The 17,914-nt window shown below is 46.0% G+C and overlaps 1 protein-coding gene across 1 annotated transcript in view; it reads right to left on the reverse strand.

Annotated features, from left to right (window-relative positions):
* The window catches only part of LOC126998721 (uncharacterized), a 40,487-nt gene extending 22,626 nt beyond the window's left edge, over nucleotides 1-17,861 (reverse strand). Inside the window, exon 1 of the mRNA XM_050860710.1 lies at nucleotides 16,609-17,861. The gene's annotated coding sequence lies outside the window, so the exon portion shown is untranslated. The remainder of the gene's footprint in view (nucleotides 1-16,608) is intronic.
* Nucleotides 17,862-17,914: the final 53 nt, after the last annotated feature.

Genomic DNA, 17,914 nt, shown 5'->3' on the forward strand with positions numbered 1-17,914 from the left:
TTCCTATAGTCATCTCTCTCTCTCTCTCTCTCTCTCTCTCTCTCATCTTCCTCTTCCTCTTCCTCCTCCTCTTCCACCGCCGCCCCCGCCGAGGTTACCGTCCGTGTTCTCAGCGTCTCTGGAGGTCACGTTCCCGCCCTCCGCGACACGCCTACATCCTCACTTCCTCTCCTCCGTCTCTTTTGAAAACGGCTCATTGCCATATTAAGCTGCCCTGCCAAACATACACAAACACACACATACACACACCTACTTTCTTCCCTTGCCGACTGACTCATCTTCATATATATCATTATCATAATTATATAACTACATTTGATTGTTTTATTTATTTATATATTTTTTTTTGCCGTGATCTTCATTCGTTCTGGGAGTATCGTGGTGTGGCTTTTTTTGTTATATCTTTCTTTATTGTAGATGTTTCTCACTTGGCCTATTTTCTTTATGGTAAAAAAAGTCATAAGAATACTTCCTACATTCCACAAGACGGGCAAAACAAGCAAGGCTCCTACTGACCCACACTTTAAACCATTGTTACTGCTATCCTCTTTCTGCTCCCTTCTCCTTCCTTGCCCTCCTCCTCCTCCTCTCTCCTCTTTACTGCCCCCACTCACTCCTCCTAGACAGCTTCCCTCCACTCTCATTCTCACCTCAAGAGCAGTCATTACACGTCTTCCGCGGCCTACAATTACGCTATAAAGACGCGGGTAATTACGGCGATCGGTTTGCCATTAGCGTCATCATGCGAACGTGGTGGGCCGCCTCGTGCTCCTGGCCAATTATCGCCGAGCTTCCGCGAACCCGCCAACTCGTCCAGCTCTCCGCGTCCGGGGCTCTGGGGGACTGGGTTGGTTACTGACACTCTCGCCGCCGGGGATATATGCAAATTCATGTCGCTGAAAGGAATGACAAGAAAAGAAGAGGAAGAAGAAGAAAAAGATGAAGAAACAGTTCCGGTCGCATCATCTCGAGGTTAATTTTCTGAAGGTGACTGAAGGTGAGTGTGTATTTAGTGTTTTCTTTTGTATAATAGTTGCCGCCGCCGTTGCTTCTGCTATTATTATTATCATTATTATTATTATTATTATTATTATTATTATTATTATTATTATTATTATTAGTAGTAGTAGTAGTAGTAGTAGTAGTAGTAGTAGTAGTAGTAGTAGTAGTAGTAGTTGTTGTAGTTGTAGTTGTAGTTGTAGTAGTAGGAGGAGAAGGAGGAGGAGAAGGAGAAGGAGGAGGAGGAGGAGGAGGAGGAGGAAAAATGGCAGAGGTAAAGTTGAGAGCATGCATAACTGCGTGTGGCGACGGTCTCATTGGTCCTCGAGCCTGTGGTGTATATGAACCCCGGGACGCAGGGCCAGTGTAGATATAACAGCCGTAGTAGCAGTATACGTTGCTGCTGTTGTCGTTATTCAAGCAGCAGGATCAAAGCTACTCTTTCTTGCGCTGGTCATGCATGGGTTCAGAGGTTGTCCTTTTGGATCTCATTGGGAATTAGGTATTACTTGCCGAGGCCGTTAGCGTTCGTTGTGTGCTGCCGCCGATTTGCATCTTAGAATACTCGGGACCTTCGCTGAGGAATAACAAGTCTTAGGCACCGAGGGTTCGATTGTAAGCCATGGTGTTGCGGTCTCGGTGAACATCGTGTTGACTCTGGAAAGGTTGCGGTGGCTCACGCTGTACAAACCACTACTGTAATTTTGAGCTTAAGGACAAAAATATCCGTTGTCAGTATAATGTTAAATATTTTCTTTCACAGTTGTTCGTTTTCATTCCTTACGCCAATTTTCCATGCAGTTTTTTCCCCTTGATATGCACGCTGTCTGGAACAGTGCGAACAAATTGGTGAACATGCCCAAATGCTGCTTGCGGTTAATTATATCACGTTTGTGCTGTATTGACGCGTGATTGTTGCTGCTGCATCCGCCTCATCAAGAGAGCATTGTCGTGGTGCAGGCGGGTTTCAAGCATCATCAGCATCTTCGCCGCGCCAGCACACCTCAGTCAGCCTCACGTTCGTGCTCCTTTACAAACCACAAGCTCTGCCTCGCCTTAGTTTAATGTCCTCTTTAGGAACTAAGTGGGCTGCTCCCAGGTTGACCCCAATTTTCCATAGTTATCTTCCCATTTCCTTCAGCAGGTGGCGATCATTTACTGACGGCCGCTCCTGTCACAGCCGGAGGATCTTCCCCGGAGCGTGTGGGCATCCTTCCCTTCCGTCTTCGCTACCCCGGCGTCTATTTGTAATGCCAAGTAACTGTTGTGGTGACGCATCTTCCTGGTACTACCCCACCATGCTGCTTCATCCGATCCGTCTGTTCAGCAGCGTTTCATGCATAGATTTCCGTTGTTGCTGAACACACCAAGCAGCCTGAGGTATACACGGAGGGTCTCCAGACGTCGCTTATCACAGAGTCGTGAAGTGCACCAATTACGTCTACTCCGGGCTTCATTATTTTTTTTCTGGGGCATCATTGCCAGGCCGAAAAGGGACCTAAATGACGGGGAGCGAGAGGCAGCCAAGCGTCCTGCGGGGAAATGAGGAGCCCCAGCAGGCCGCCCGAGGCCCTCTGTGGTCTCCATCCAGTCCACAAGGTCGTAACGTGTCTGCCATCCATGCTTGTTTCTCTCTCTCTCTCTCTCTCTCTCTCTCTCTCTCTCTCTCTCTCTCTCTCTCTCTCTCTCTCTCTCTCTCTCACACACACACACACACACACACACACACACACACACACACACACACACACACACACACACACACACACACACACACACACACACATTTATCATAATATTTGAACTATTCATTGTTAGGATGTCTATATTATCAGACTTTTCTAGACATGCTCCCCCAACCTGAATGTCAATAACGGCAAACGTTGTCTCCGTACTAAGAACGGAAAATTTTGTATGGGGCGCCTTGCACGTAAAGTGATATGATTTGATGTTCTCCCGGTGTAAATAATACTAAAGTGGGAATATGTTTCTCCTGTCACTTTTTCTTTTACTAGATCAAAATACAGTACCTGGACGAGAATTAAGGATTATGCAGCGGGCTAATAATGTACCAGATGATGCTACAGCCAAAATATAATTAAAGTAAACAATGATAGTGGAAAAGAAAACTCATACGTTCAACACGGAAAAGCTCCCTACCCCACCCTCCACGCCCCTCAAGCACACCGCGGGCCAGCGATCAAATCACCCCTGAATCACGTGGGCGGGGAGTCAAGGCTACACGCCCGCAGATTCTCCGTCCCACCGCAAAACAACTTCCCGCCACGTTCAGTTTCCTTCCTTTTCGTGCGACGATTACACGAGGCAGTTGATGGCTCGAGGGACTTCCTCTCATCATCGTCATCAACAGCCCTCCCCACGTGCCTGGTGTTTCCTCTTTCACCTCATTGGAAATAATTATCAACGCGTTCGCTCGCGAGTAACACACACACACACACACACACACACACACACACACACACACACACACACACACACACTACTTTGTAGTTTTTTTCTTTTATGACATCTCCCGACTCCGATTGTACCACATAAAAGTCGCATATTATTGTTTTATGGTCCTGCGAATTGTTCAGGTATACTACGGCGCCAGAAGAAGGCATTTACACAACCTCACATCCTGGAGAACAGGGCTGTGTGCTGTGGGACGCGGCGCTTCCCCTAGTTGGCTGAGGCGCCTCGGTGGAAAAAAAAAGTGAGTGACCCCTAAAGTGCAACGATAAAGACGGAAGAGTGCAACGATAAATGCGGAGGAGTGTGAGATCACGCCGTAGTACACTTCGTCACTCGGAAAGGTTCTGATCCCGAGCCTGGGCGGGGCGCCGGCAGGTTACACCCAGAACACGTGCGAGCGTCATCCTGGCAAACAAAGGGTGTCGGTCCGGCTTCCTTTACTCCGTCTTTCCTCCGCCCTCGTTAATCTGTAACCCTCCTTCCTCGATTCCCCTTTCACCGTCCCCCTCCATCCTTGTCCTTCTCCACTTCCGGCGGCGCGTCCTTCCCCTCGGGGCACGCACCGGCTGCCCTGGCCACTGCCGGAGGGCACAAGGAAGGACTACCTGCTGGGTACCGTCTAATAGCGCTTACAAACCCTCGAAACCCAACTTTCTCCGCCGTCAACACCCCGCCAGACGTTAATCATCGTGTAACATTCCATACACGAGTTTAACCACTGCAGCACGCCGCAAGGCCCAACATCTCCCTGAGCCTTCCTGAGAGAAAACCAGACAACGAAACAGGAATTACAATCACGATGGGTCCAAGGCCACCGATGGACACCTGCATGACGCGTAGTTGCCTGACACGGGGAAAGAAAATGCGATACAAAACGTATCACTGTGTCTTTACGCGACCATGACTAATGTGCATGACAGCGTGGCGCCTCAGCTAAATCAAGATGGAGAGTTAACGATACAAAGACTCGACACCACGGCGGAGACCAATGGCGACAGTGTGATGGCGCCGACAAGATAGCAATCCCCTCCGCCTCGCAGGATACATTAAGCCGAGTTATTCATGACCACCACGACCCCGCGACGCTCCAGTGGCTGCGGCTGGAGGTCTTGCGCGAGTCAGTCAGGCAACCCAACCCTCACCTCAGACACCTGCCGGGGAGGACCCTGGACCTGCGCACCGAACCCACCGGAAGCAAGACATTACCGAGACGACCTACACTTGTTCTTCAGACGGATCAGCCGGATATACCCCAGATAGCCAACACCCCCTTTCCTCCGCGTCAACCTCCACCTCGTTCTCTTTCCCTTCCGCTCCCTCCTCCTTCTGCACCCCAAATAACCAACACTCCCGTCCCTCCCCTTCCCTTTCACCTTGCCCATTCGCCCTTCCTTCCTCTTCCCCGCCGTTCATGCCATCAAGCGTTGGAAAGACTGTCATGCGGTTTTGTTATGTTTTTTTTTTTTCAATTATTGGCGGTTGACGAACGTGGTTTGCTGCTTATTTATCTATTTATCTTTTATTATTGTTATTTTTTGTTGTGTGTTTGTAACTGTGTGCGTGTGTATTAGTCTTTTTGCCTCTATAAATATTCTGCGCGTAAGTGACTCTGTGCAGGTGTGGGTGAAGGTGTGGGCGTGGCGTGGGTGTGCTGGAGGGCGAGCACTCAGGAGGAACCAGTGGAGCCAGGATACAGGTGTCTTGGGGGTTGGGTAAACACGGAGGAAGCCCTGCCGCTCCTTCCTGCCCCTCGAAACAGGTGTGCGGGCGACCTCAAGCGCAGCAGGTGAGAAACAGGAAAGTATTTCTATAATTCGTCGAACTTGCGGATTAAAAAGATTAAAATATGTACTTCACCTAAATGCACTCCAAAATATATATAAAAAAAATATCTACGGTCTTGTAATCCTCCAATATATATTACCAGGTGAGTAGTAGGTAAACGGAGGAAACAGGGAAGCACGTCATCTTAGTCTGGCTTTATAATATTTGAACCGACAATACGACCTCTAGAACCATGCACGGTGTACTCGTATCAGCTGCCGAGGCAAAGAAAAAACTTAAGGAGACATGTCACGGCTCTTTCCTCAGTAGCATTCTTGTCCCGCCTCCTCTGCCCACCGAGAAGGAAAGATGGAAGGACAAGCGGATGGAGAGAGGACAGGGGATGAGAGGTGATAAGCGGGAGGAAGAAAGAGGACAAAAGGATGGAGAAAGGTTAGATAAGAGATGAGCGGGAAGAAGGATGAGCGGATGGTGGAAAGAAAAAGAAAACCCTATGGAAAGAGAAAAGGAAGAAGGAAATCGGGGTGGAGGGAGAAAAGGTAAGAGGAAAAACACAAGTAATGTGAAAAGGGAGAAGGACAGGTGGAAAAAGAAAGAGGAAAGGAGAAGAACTGGTAGAAAGGGAAACATGGGAACATGGAAATATGGGCCACAGGAAGCCTGTTGGCTCATTATGAGGTTGTGCGCTGTAGTCATACAATTTACTCGACAATCACTTCAGTGCCTGTCGCAAAGAAGTAACGGTCGATTCGATATTTAAGAGCTGATGGTTTTTGCACTTGACTACTTCTGCAGGAAGATTGCTCCAATGGAGGATGACTCGATTTGAGAAGAAGCTCCTGACAATGCCTGTACTGCATCGCCTCGCATGAATAGGCAGACCGTTATTTCTCGATTTCAGTTGGTTTGTAGCTCAAAGAACTTAGAGGGAGCGACGTTACTTAAGAACAAGAGGATGGAAGACAGGTGAGGAGTTCAGAAGAACAGACGAGAAGTGCGGAAATGGAGGACAGGTGGACGGAGGAGAGAAGAGCGGGACAAAAACAAATAGAAGGGTAAGAGGATGAAGGAACGTAAGAAGTTTAAAGGAAAAGACGAGTGATGAGAAAATGGGGAACAGGTGAACAGGGAAGATTTGAGAGGTGAGGCGCGGGAGGAAGAAAGGGGAGAGGCTGTGACCTTTTAAGGGGTCAGAAAACCGTGCGGCAAGCTACGATGTTCAAGACACGTCACGCCCATCACACCCTCGCCGCCCACGACCGACCGACACGCTTTTGAAAGACGTATTTTCTCCTTCTTCCTCCTCCTCGCCTATTGTCCCGGCGCGGCTCATGTAGACTGACGGGATGCGGGAGTCAAAAAAGGAAACAAACTTATGCAACACGTCCCATTTAGATTATCTTTTTACAAACACATCTTTCCCCTCGTTATCCTTTAGTTTAATGTCTAAGTTGATTGGCGTGGCCCCTTTAATTAAGTGTTTCCTTTTCTTCATCAACGACCCCCATCACCTCTCTCTCTCGCCCATCACACAACACATCATCATCATCATCATCATCATCATTATCATCGCCATAAGCATGTATTCAGCCATGACTAATCCAATAAAGGAAAAAAAAAACCTTCCCCAACGTCTTCCACCTCTGATATCAGTGCACCCCATCCTGCTCTGGCATGTCTTCTAATTCCACCACTCCCCCTGGTTATCTGTCTGCCGTGACTTCTACAATTTAAAACCTTCCACCGTGTTTCTTTGGTGATTCATCTACACAGCGTCACGTTAAAATTAGGGCAGCGCTGCCCGCAGGTGTGTGTATGTGTGTGTGTGTGTGTGTGTGTGTGTGTGTGTGTGAGAGAGAGAGAGAGAGAGAGAGAGAGAGAGAGAGAGAGAGAGAGAGAGAGAGAGAGAGAGAGAGAGAGAGAGAGAGAGAGAGAGAGAGAGAGAGAGAGAGAAAGAGAGAAGGGGGGGGGGGGGAGAGGAAGAAGAGGGAGCAGAGGATGGTTTACAGCCCCCTCCGGCCGGGGCTGAGACAGGTGTTGGTTCATGCCGCCAGATACTCGGGGGAGAAGGCACATGGACGTCATGAGTTCGAACCCTCGAGAAACATCATACGATAACCAGGGCAGCGAACAGCTTAAAAAAAATAAACCGAAATAGATTAATCTACAGTCGATATCATGACACTTATAAAAACTTGTCTTATCGAGACCCACTTTTATTTCAGATTTTTCTCTTATAACCCAGTTTTACAGGTTCTTGATAGTTCTCAGGGATGGGTGCCTTTCGCCATACGGTGTTTACATTTTTACGAAGTGGAGATCCAGTGTGTAAGTCTCTTGCCACTCACTATTGCGGCGCAACTCGTACTTTGAATATATTAGAACCTTTTTTCTTTAAAATCGGAATGAACGTGATGAGAGTAACGGGTAATAGTCGTGCGTTTGGGGACTTGGGACGCTTGATAGAAGATGAAAGAATGAAAAAAGTAGTACTGATACCTAGTCCATGACCTTGGGGATTTATATCATCGCCCCATCATCCTCTTTCCCTGTACACCCAGCGCAGGCATACAAGATGAAGCGTCACATGGAACGTCTTGTAGCAGGAAATGACTCAAGGGGGGATGAAGAGAGGGACCGCCTCGGGACACTCGACACCAGCCACCCAAAAAATATGTGCATGCAACGTCTCGAGTTTAGGTGGCGCGGGTGTTGTGCTGGTGCGAAGAGTGTGTGTGTGTGTGTGTGTGTGTGTGTGTGTGTGTGTGTGTGTGTGTGTGTGTGTGTGTGTGTGTGTGTGTGTGTGTTACATCCCCCTTTAATGTTAGGTGTCACTCGTAATGTTTAATGCTGACAATATTATGAATAAGCTAAATTATAAAAAATATGTTAAGAATAAAATAGGAACTAGTATTTTGCGTGCATGTTCGCAGGCACATACGCAGCCAAACAACGCCTCCCCCACAGAGAGCTCAACACCTCGATTTAGAGAGAGCGAATCTTGCCAAGTATAAAGCGTTCACGGGGCGGGTTGTGCTGCAGGGTCGCGGTGGCAGCGGGTTACTGGAACTCTACAATTTTTCTTCTACGTGTTGCATTTGGAGCGCGAGAAACAGAAACTTGAAACACGGTGGTCTCTGTTGATGACAATCGTGGCACTGTTCGGCGAGGGGATTCTTACGCTCATTCTAGTGATTTGTTCGTTTGTTCAGGCCGAGGTACACGACAATGCAAACCTCTTACTGCGTGTGTCTTTTTCTCGGAGGCTTTTCTTTTCTCTTTTTGATGAAAAAGGATCACGTATGATTCATGACAGTATGTCGAAAACGTATCTACAGAAACAGTACGAGCTAACATGATTGGTTTAGAATTTTCGATTAATCTCTCTCTCTCTCTCTCTCTCTCTCTCTCTCTCTCTCTCTCTCTCTCTCTCTCTCTCTCTCTCTCTCTCTCTCTCTCTCCCTGTTAATTTAAACTCCCCTTTTGATAAGTATGATTTAGTACGACAAGTCAGTCATTTGCGGAGCTTACGTGGAGGCGGCAGCCGTGATGTCGTGAGCATAAGGCCCGGGCGTGAGGATGTGGGGCAGGATGCAACGTCAGGGCTGTGAAATAGGGCGAGAAATAGACGAGTCAAGCAGCACGTGTGTATTATAAACTTATTGTTATTCACGGACACAATTTTCTAATAAATCACGATATAATTTAAAATACACGTGATATATTTATTAATGATGGACTGCGAGTTTTTTATATTTTTTTTTTATTTGATGAAATGCATTGTAACTTTGTATGCGGCATTCGTCCAGTTCCTGCCCAGACGTAGGCTACTTACAGGAAACATGGCCTCACCATTGCTACGCCTTCCATAGCGCACACCCTCCGTTGCCTCCCACGTGCCAGCAAGGGTAATAACGGGTCACCGCGAGGCCTAACAGTGCTTCTCACTAATCCAACCTGACCTACACCGCCTACACCCGCACCCTCACCTGGGGCCTGAGCCAGGTCGTGCGTGGTCACCTGGTCAGCCTTCTTCCACGCAAAACAAAGGATTAGCGAATTAAGCACCTGACTGAGAAGGAAGAAACACAATGCCGCTGTGGTCCCGGGATTAATTAGAATAAATGATTTGGTTTCGTGGTCGACAATTTCCCACAGATTTATAGGGAAGCTCATCGAGACCTATTTCCGGGCTAAGGAGCTTTTGCCTTGTTTAAGAGGAAGATGAATGGCTGGATGACGCGTTCACTATCATCCTTCCTCTCCATTTCCGCTTTAATTTACATCAAGAGCCTATTTTCTAATGGATCCACATTTCCTCCTTTTGTGGGAAAACACTAAACGCCTTTGTCTTTGTTTTCTTATTTTTTTTCCGCAAAGATGAATAAGTTAGTCCCTCCGTTGGCACTGTTGTACTCTAAGCATGCTCCCCTCTTCTTCCTCCTCCTCCTCCTCCTCCTCCTCCCCCGCCCCCCGTGGGAAGGAGGCGCAGTGAGGGAGTTCTCACGACTCCTGTGAACGTCCCTCTGTTTCCCCGCCGCAATAATGCTCCCGGCGAATGTTTACTCTCAGCCCGTCCATTCGCCACCCACTCTCCGCGCCGCCCTCCCGTCAGCGGGTCACGGCGCGGCGAGGCCAAGTGTGGTGAAGGGGCCGTAAGTCACCTTCCCTCACCCCTCGCCGCCAGAACATTACCTGCAGCATATCATTATTCTCCTCACTTTCACATTTGTGCTTCGAGACGTTTCATAATGGAGGGTCTCGTGGCCACGGAGTTTGTCTTGGCACAAAGTTACGATAGCCAACATGCACCGGGGAGGACGGATACACACGCGGACAAAATATGTAAATAGAAAAAAAATCAAATAAGCATAAAAATAGATAAAAGGTGATGGTGCAGAAATAGTTTATATATATATATATATATATATATATATATATATATATATATATATATATATATATATATATATATATATATATATATATATATATATATATATATATATATATATATATATATATATATATATATATATATATATATATATATATATATATATATATATATATATATATATATATATATATATATATATATATATATATATATATATATATATATATATATATATATAGCTCAGGAGCTTGTAGATAAACAGGAAAACCGGTACCATCCTTTATTGACAACGTTTCGGTGAACAGAGGTCACCATCCTCAGGTGGGGAGGCCTTGTGTAGTCTGAAGTGTGCCTTCTGTGCAAGCCGGAAGGCAGTGACCGTTGATCCTCCGTAGCGAGAAGATAAAACCGTATAAAGTGGGCGTCCACTCGGGCACACTTCAGACTACACAAGGATGTAGACAGCGATGTGATTTGATCGAAGTTTAAAAAAGGTTAAGGAGATCAATAAGGAAGATGTAAGTACAGAACTTAACTGAAAACAGATATAAAGACACGTAACAGTGAATATAAACTGGATAAATTCAGCTCCCGGAAGGAAACGAGGAAAATCTGATTTACGGAAAGGGCAGTTGTGGACGATGAGGGCAAAGGACACATATGAAGTTGATGCAAACACGGCTGAATGTATTAAATGGAGGTTAAATAGATTTTTGAATGGGAAGGGAGTTGGTAAATAATCCTTTCTCAGATGTCATGTATAGGCCGTCTAGTCTCCTGTAGTAGTCTCCTTCATCCTTCCGTGTATCCTTATTGATATAGACGGAGATATAGATAGATAGATAGATAGACAGATAGACGGAGATAGATAGATAGACAGATACAGATAGATAGATAGATAGATAGATAGAGATAGATAAAGATAGATAGATAAATAGAGACAGAGATAGATATATAGATAGATAGATAGACAGAGATATATATATATAGATAGATAGATAGATAGATAGATAGATAGAGATAGATAAAGATAGATAGATAGCGATAGTTGTGTTTGGGTGCCTACGTGCGTGCATGTATGCTTGCATTCGTGCTTACCTTGTTTTCTTTTCTCTTTTTTTCCCCTAAGAATACTTAAAAACGAAAATATATTTTTTCTCTTAATATATCTACATTGCACGGTTGATTTTCTGTGGCTTCCTTAACACCCAGTTTTTCTTTTCTTGTTTGTATTCGTGCGATGATGAGGGTCTTTTTCCTCCATTTCCCAACACATGAAAGTCTTTCCTGCTTCTCATATTTAGTGCTTCCTCCTCCTCCACCTCCTACTACTACAATTTTCATTCACCGCTTCTTCCTCCTTTCTATTATGAAATGGACATTTATGTTAATATCTTACGGCCGTTCTTCCCACACTCGTTCTCATTCGTCCCCGCGCTCTCATCATTACCTCATCATACGAAGCCCAGACACACAGACACCAACGTGCGTTTCCTTCCGGCGTACGTCTCGAATTTGTATTATCCGTTACTGAGGTGTGATGTGACGGTCCAGGATATTGTCTAAAAGGAAGGATTACAGGGATTTTGTGCGTAAGGGTTCCTGAAGTGTAAGAATAGCCGAGAATGTCTAGGTTGTTCCCTGCTTCCCTTTCCTTCCTCGAACTCTCCCTTTAACTTGCCCTCTCTCCTGACCTCTCAGTTCCACCTTCCCAGTATTTTCCACGTGCAATCTCCTTCCCGTTATCTCTTTATCATCTTCCTCTACTTTCTAACTCGAACTTTCTCTTTTTCTTTCTTCTCTTTAATTTCTCCATTTGTTTTGCTCCCTTCTTCCTTCATCGTACTTTACCTTCCTCTCCCATTTCCGCGTCTACTTCGGCTATTCCATCTTAGGCTTCACCATAACCCTCCGTCTTTACCTTTTCCACATCACCGTGTCCGCCCAGCTCCGTCCATCCTCAACTTCTCCCTTACAGCATAAGTATTCCCTGCCCCTCCCTCACCTTCCCGCCTCTCTCTGCCCCTTACGCCGCCCCGACTGACCCCCTAATCCCCAACTCCGTGACCCCCAAGGGACCTCGAGTGGAGTTTCCCACGCCAAGGCGACAAATTAAGCCTCCGCCCCCTCCCACACTCCCCCAGGTGCTGTCGGCCGCTAAGGGTCACGGGCCTCTGCGTCCCTCACAACCATCTCCACCATCCACACCGCCATTATATCCACCACTACCACTCACACGAGCCGATGTAGCCGACGTTCCCTAATACCACACACACGGGACGCTATTGCCGGCCCTCCTAAGCTCTTTATTTAGTCTCTCCGCATCCTCGTCGATGAAAAAGCGTCTACCTGAACATCATCCGCCACTACTAAACACACAGGACGCAGACATAATATAATTTTGTCGATTTGAAAATAATCGTCCGACCTGATCCGACAGCTGACGCCTAATTAACTTTTTTATTTTTTATTCACCAGTCTGTTTTCATTTATTAATTAATTTATCTATTCATTTATTTTTGCTGTACCACGGAGTGTTCAAAGTATTGGGTGGAGCCTCTGCAGTAATGAAGATTTATTCCGCTAATCGTCATTTTTTTTCCCGGCCACAACCACCATCACAATGCGTTTCGTTACTCTGTGAACGCTTCATTCATTCACTGAGCCCTATCAGCGCCGCTACCTTCGCTTCCCCTGACACCCGAGACCGTTACGATTATCCTGTCTTTCCTCCTTCTCCCTTCCTCCTCCTCCTCCTCCTCCTTTCCCTACTCCACCGCGGCTTCCTCTTCATACTCCCCCGTCATGCACGACCTCTTCCTCTTTAACTTCCTTTAGGCAGCTTATAACCTCGCTTGTTCCACCCCCTAGTGCCGACTAATCAATCATGACCTGCCGTAGCCTCCTCCTCTCCTTACCCTCAATTATTTCACGGCTACTGCACTGTCGACGCTCCTAGGATGGAAGCACCAAAGCCTCCGCACATGGCAAGCAATATTCTCGGTTTTCTCCCTTCACAGCCCAGAGCCTTCTCCGCCACCTCTCCACAAGGCATCACGACTATGGTAATGACCTGCAACAACACCGCCAAAGCTACACGTTCACCTTAATGATACTTTCTAGACATCCATGTAAACGAAAGAGTTGCACATTGATACTCTAGCCATTAATTAGACAATAACAAAAAAATGTATCCACTACTTTCTAAAATGGTATTGAAATGGAATGAGTGCTGTTGTTTTCCCTTCACTTCATAAATATTTTAAGTAAACGTACAGACAAATGTACAAACAAATGCATGAGGTTTGGTATGTACTCGTATACGTGAACATCTCTCCAACTATAAAAAAAATTACCTCCACAGAATAGGGCAAGTCACGTGACGTCCGCATCATGAGACATATCAATTTCAAGTCATTTTCCCTCTTCGTCTAATCATGGGAATACGCACAGCGACAGTAACACGCAGCACCTGGCTACACGTATCAAGACATCAGAGGTCGGCCAAGCATAATATTACCTTTTATGTGTATCCCTTAGCGCCGGTGTCATCTCTAAGGAATCGGTGGTCGGCTCAAGCTCGTTAGTAATACGGATGAATGATTTAAAATGGATGCCGTGATATTTATGACATTTGCGACATGTTTCACCGTTTCTTATGGAGTTATGGTCTTCTCAATCGTCTAATATACCTAGATATTCGAATAACTCTCTCTCTCTCTCTCTCTCTCTCTCTCTCTCTCTCTCTCTCTCTCTCTCTCTCTCTCTCTCTCTCTCTCCTTTTTCGCCTCCTCCTCCTCCTCCACTTTGTCCTCTTTTATTTTCTGTGGCTTTACACTTCAACCAGACACTGATTTTACATTTGAAAGACAGGTCAACACACTCAAATTCAATACCATCAAGAACAAACAACAACAACAAAAAAACTGCTGTACGTGAGAGGAAAACAGGAAGACCTTTCCAAGCTTGGTTTTGTAGGTCCCGTGAACGTGACGCCGCTCATCCGCCGCCCCCACGTGAAGGGAGAGTTGGTAGCGCTCGCCCGCCAGACACCCCAAACGAAGCGCTTCGAAAACAATAAGCAAGAAGTGGTCGGAGCCAGACAATACTCGCCCTCCCTTTCACCAGGCACCGCAAACCCACCAAATTTTTCCTCCTCCTCTCGCCACAAAGACTTTTACTTGGGTCGTGAAACTTTTTTAAACAGTATGTTCTGGGCAAGACAGTGGCTGGCAAGATATCGGATGGGCCTCAGTCTGCCCTGTGAGGATGACCGCAAACAGTCGATGAACACGAGCAATCACTCATAAATCATTCTCTCTCTCTCTCTCTCTCTCTCTCTCTCTCTCTCTCTCTCACGCACACACACAGAACGCAGGAGGCAGTGTTTGTCAGGGGTGGAGTGGTATCCTGCTATGTCTCGTCATCTTCGATGACGCTGTAACTTTATATGCACTTTTATGTGTGACTATGTAAAAAGAGACAGACAAATGTTAAAACGTGATAGATACATGTAGATACATTTGTTACATTGCTATAAAGCCAATGAATGGGGAGATCTTTAAATATTCATTTCAGAGGTGCTGCTAATGTTAAAACACACCTCTCTTTGTGAAGCATCTCGTTACAGTTGATATTTCGAAACCAATATTACGTAAAAAATAAATTTTGTGACTGATCTTTCTCCTTCGAAACCAAAGCCAGTTTCCGGTCGCACAGAGGCTATTGCGTTGGAGTGTCTTAAGCCAGTGGGGAGGTTAAAAGGCCCAATGCGAAGGTCGGGAGGCAGCAGGATGACAGACAGTGGACGGCTCTGCGGTCGACCCCGCGACCCCCGCCAGACCTCCCGCCCCGACTGCACGCTAGGCAGTGAGGGCACGCCGCAGCCATTCACACGTCTTGTCGGCACTCCACTACTCGAGACACGCCCACTTGGCACGAGGAAAATGGGCTTCTTCCACTTTTCGCGTATTCATTTTTGGCTGAGGTTTTCCATACTACACCATAATACTTGGATGTGTGTATAATTCACTTACTTTTATCTTCCTACACTGAGATAAGCTCAAGCGGCCGGGTCTGATGGCCTCTGCCGGTGCTAGAACACGACTGCGGGGGATTAACACCTGACTGACACCTGGTATCCATTCACTGCTGGGTGGAGAGGCACGCTCCTCTCGGGAATCGAACCCGGTATCTCCTGGTTGTGAACCGAGCACTTCTGAGCACCGATCTCTCTCTCTCTCTCTCTCTCTCTCTCTCTCTCTCTCTCTCTCTCTCTCACACACACACACACACCAGTGCATAACACCTTGGCTTGTTATCCAGCAGACAGGTTCGAGTTACTCCCTGGCCACAAAAGGTTTTTTGCTGACAGGAGCGGTTACTGTCCACCCCTGAGCAAGAGGGATAGGCGGGTGAGGTCATCCGTACTCATAGATCGGTAAAGAAAGCCCTTTCCGGGAGAGTTCTGGCTGGCGATCACGAGTCCAGAATGTGATAAAACCGTGGGTGAATCACACACTCACGGGAGGCGCAACACGACCCCTGACTAACACCTGGTGTAGAATAATAAAGGTAGGATAAAAGTTCAGCAAAACAAACTAAGCGTGCGGGTTATGACATCATTACCCCTCATATCAATCTCTCTCCTGAATCATTCATATCACACTCCTGCATAATGAAATTATAATACAAACATCCACTTTCAACCTCAGGTGATGTAATCAGGTGAAAGCTGTCATGACCTGTAGTCTTTACCTCAGTTTCTTCCAGCTGAACTAACACGATCTGCATCTTGCACTTATTACTTCCTTCACGAGCACCTTCCTTCAATGTGTGTGTGTGTGTGTGTGTGTGTGTGTGTGTGTGTGTGTGTGTGTGTGTGTGTGTGTGTGTGTGTGTGTTTTGACTTGAGTAATCCAAGAGGCCGTGTGTTACTATGGCTAATTGTCTCAGAGAAGCAAACATGTAATTAATCTGAATTTTCTTAGTTTTTTTTTTTTTGGGGGGGGAGATAAAGAAAATAATTGAGTAGCATAAAATGAATAAGAGTATGCATCTATTGGTCACCCGTTCTTGATCTATCTAAAGCAAAATAGTTTTCATTCGGAAAATTAACTCAGTAAATTCATTGAAAGTCATAAACATCCAGTCATGTATTTTTTCCGAGAAAGAACGTTAATAACCTACATTAGCGTTCTTACTTTTTATTCCTACAAGCAACATAAAAATATGAACATTATAATTTTCAGTATCGGGAGGAAGACAAGCTATTTACCGACAAGCATGTCATGACACGCAGCAGTGACGCGGCGGCTTTCGTAATTAAAATTTGCCAAGTGCCGCTGGTTCCTTCCCCTCTCAGTATCATCTCAAACTACCTCACTAACTCACTAATGAACCTGACGAACAAGGTAGCGCAACAAACAAGACAGCAGCCAGCCACTTACCTCATGCACGACGCCACGCGGGCAAGGTGTCCTCCGTGACGGTTTGTTGGTCCGACGCTTCCCAATCACCATGTCAGCTCACACAGGCACTGGGCGACGGCAAACTTGTAGCACAGAACACACGGCCCTTCTTACATCACTAATGCTTCTCAACACAGCTTGTAATAATAGTTGGTGGCGGTCACATATGTCTAGTCACTTAATCATAGAATAGATCAGGTGTTTCTTCTGTAGGATGCAAAACAAGATCAGTATTTACACAGACCTTGGATGGAATAACACACTAATAACGAAATGCAACACGTAATTAACAGTTTAACTAGTGACTGTTATAATTCAGACGCACGTCCTCACTGGTTCCATGTTTATTTTATCTCTTCATACTGAGCTTTATCACCTTATTGCTGTTATTATTGTTGTTTTTGTTACTTTGTTCCAGTAGTCGTGGTAATTATTTTTTCTTCTTCTTGTGTTTATTGTATCTGATGTTCTACCACTTCACAGTAACGTCCTGCACTTGACTGCCCACACTGACGTCGAAGGAGATGCTCGTCGGTACACCAGTTGAGGGAGCGCCCAACAGCACACCACCACCACCGGCAGACTACACACGCACACACACGCCGCTCGCCCAGCAGCAGCAAGCCCGAGTTGGTGTTGCCGCTTTGCCCACACACCCAAATATTCGCCACCCTTCGTACCCGTCCTCCTCTTTTATACAAATTACACATTCACCGTTCCTTACTCAAATGTAGCCAGTTACTATGTATACGACTAATAGAAGTGAATGTGCAACCTCTTCGTCATGATCACGGCAGACAACTGGTGTGAATTGCTACCTGGCACCTCAGCTTACTAGTGTCAGCACGAGGTGTGAAAGATGCTTCATTGTGCTTCAGTCATGGGGATGAGTTTATTGTTCCACATGTAGCGGTACTGGATAATCTTTTGTAATTCCGAAACGAGGGCGTGGTAATAAGAATAATCAACGTAATCCAAAACTTCACTGAGCTTTCAAAAATATCATGAACCACTCCGTGACTTCTATGCAAAACTTCGTCAACCAGATCATGCAACAGTAAAAGATATCAGTTGTATCACAGTTAGGCATTGTGTTGATAATAAACAAGACATACACGCTGTAATGTTATACTAAGGAAACTAAATAAATCCTCTTTATACGTTCATCATAAGCCCTCAAGTTTGGATATCGAAACGAGACATTTGTGAGTGAAGCTTCTGCTGGACTCGAATATATTAAATTTCGAGGCATTAGGTGTATACCATTCTCTCTCTCTCCACCATT

This window comes from Eriocheir sinensis, chromosome 15 (assembly GCF_024679095.1).
Source record: "Eriocheir sinensis breed Jianghai 21 chromosome 15, ASM2467909v1, whole genome shotgun sequence".
NCBI lineage: Eukaryota > Metazoa > Arthropoda > Malacostraca > Decapoda > Varunidae > Eriocheir > Eriocheir sinensis.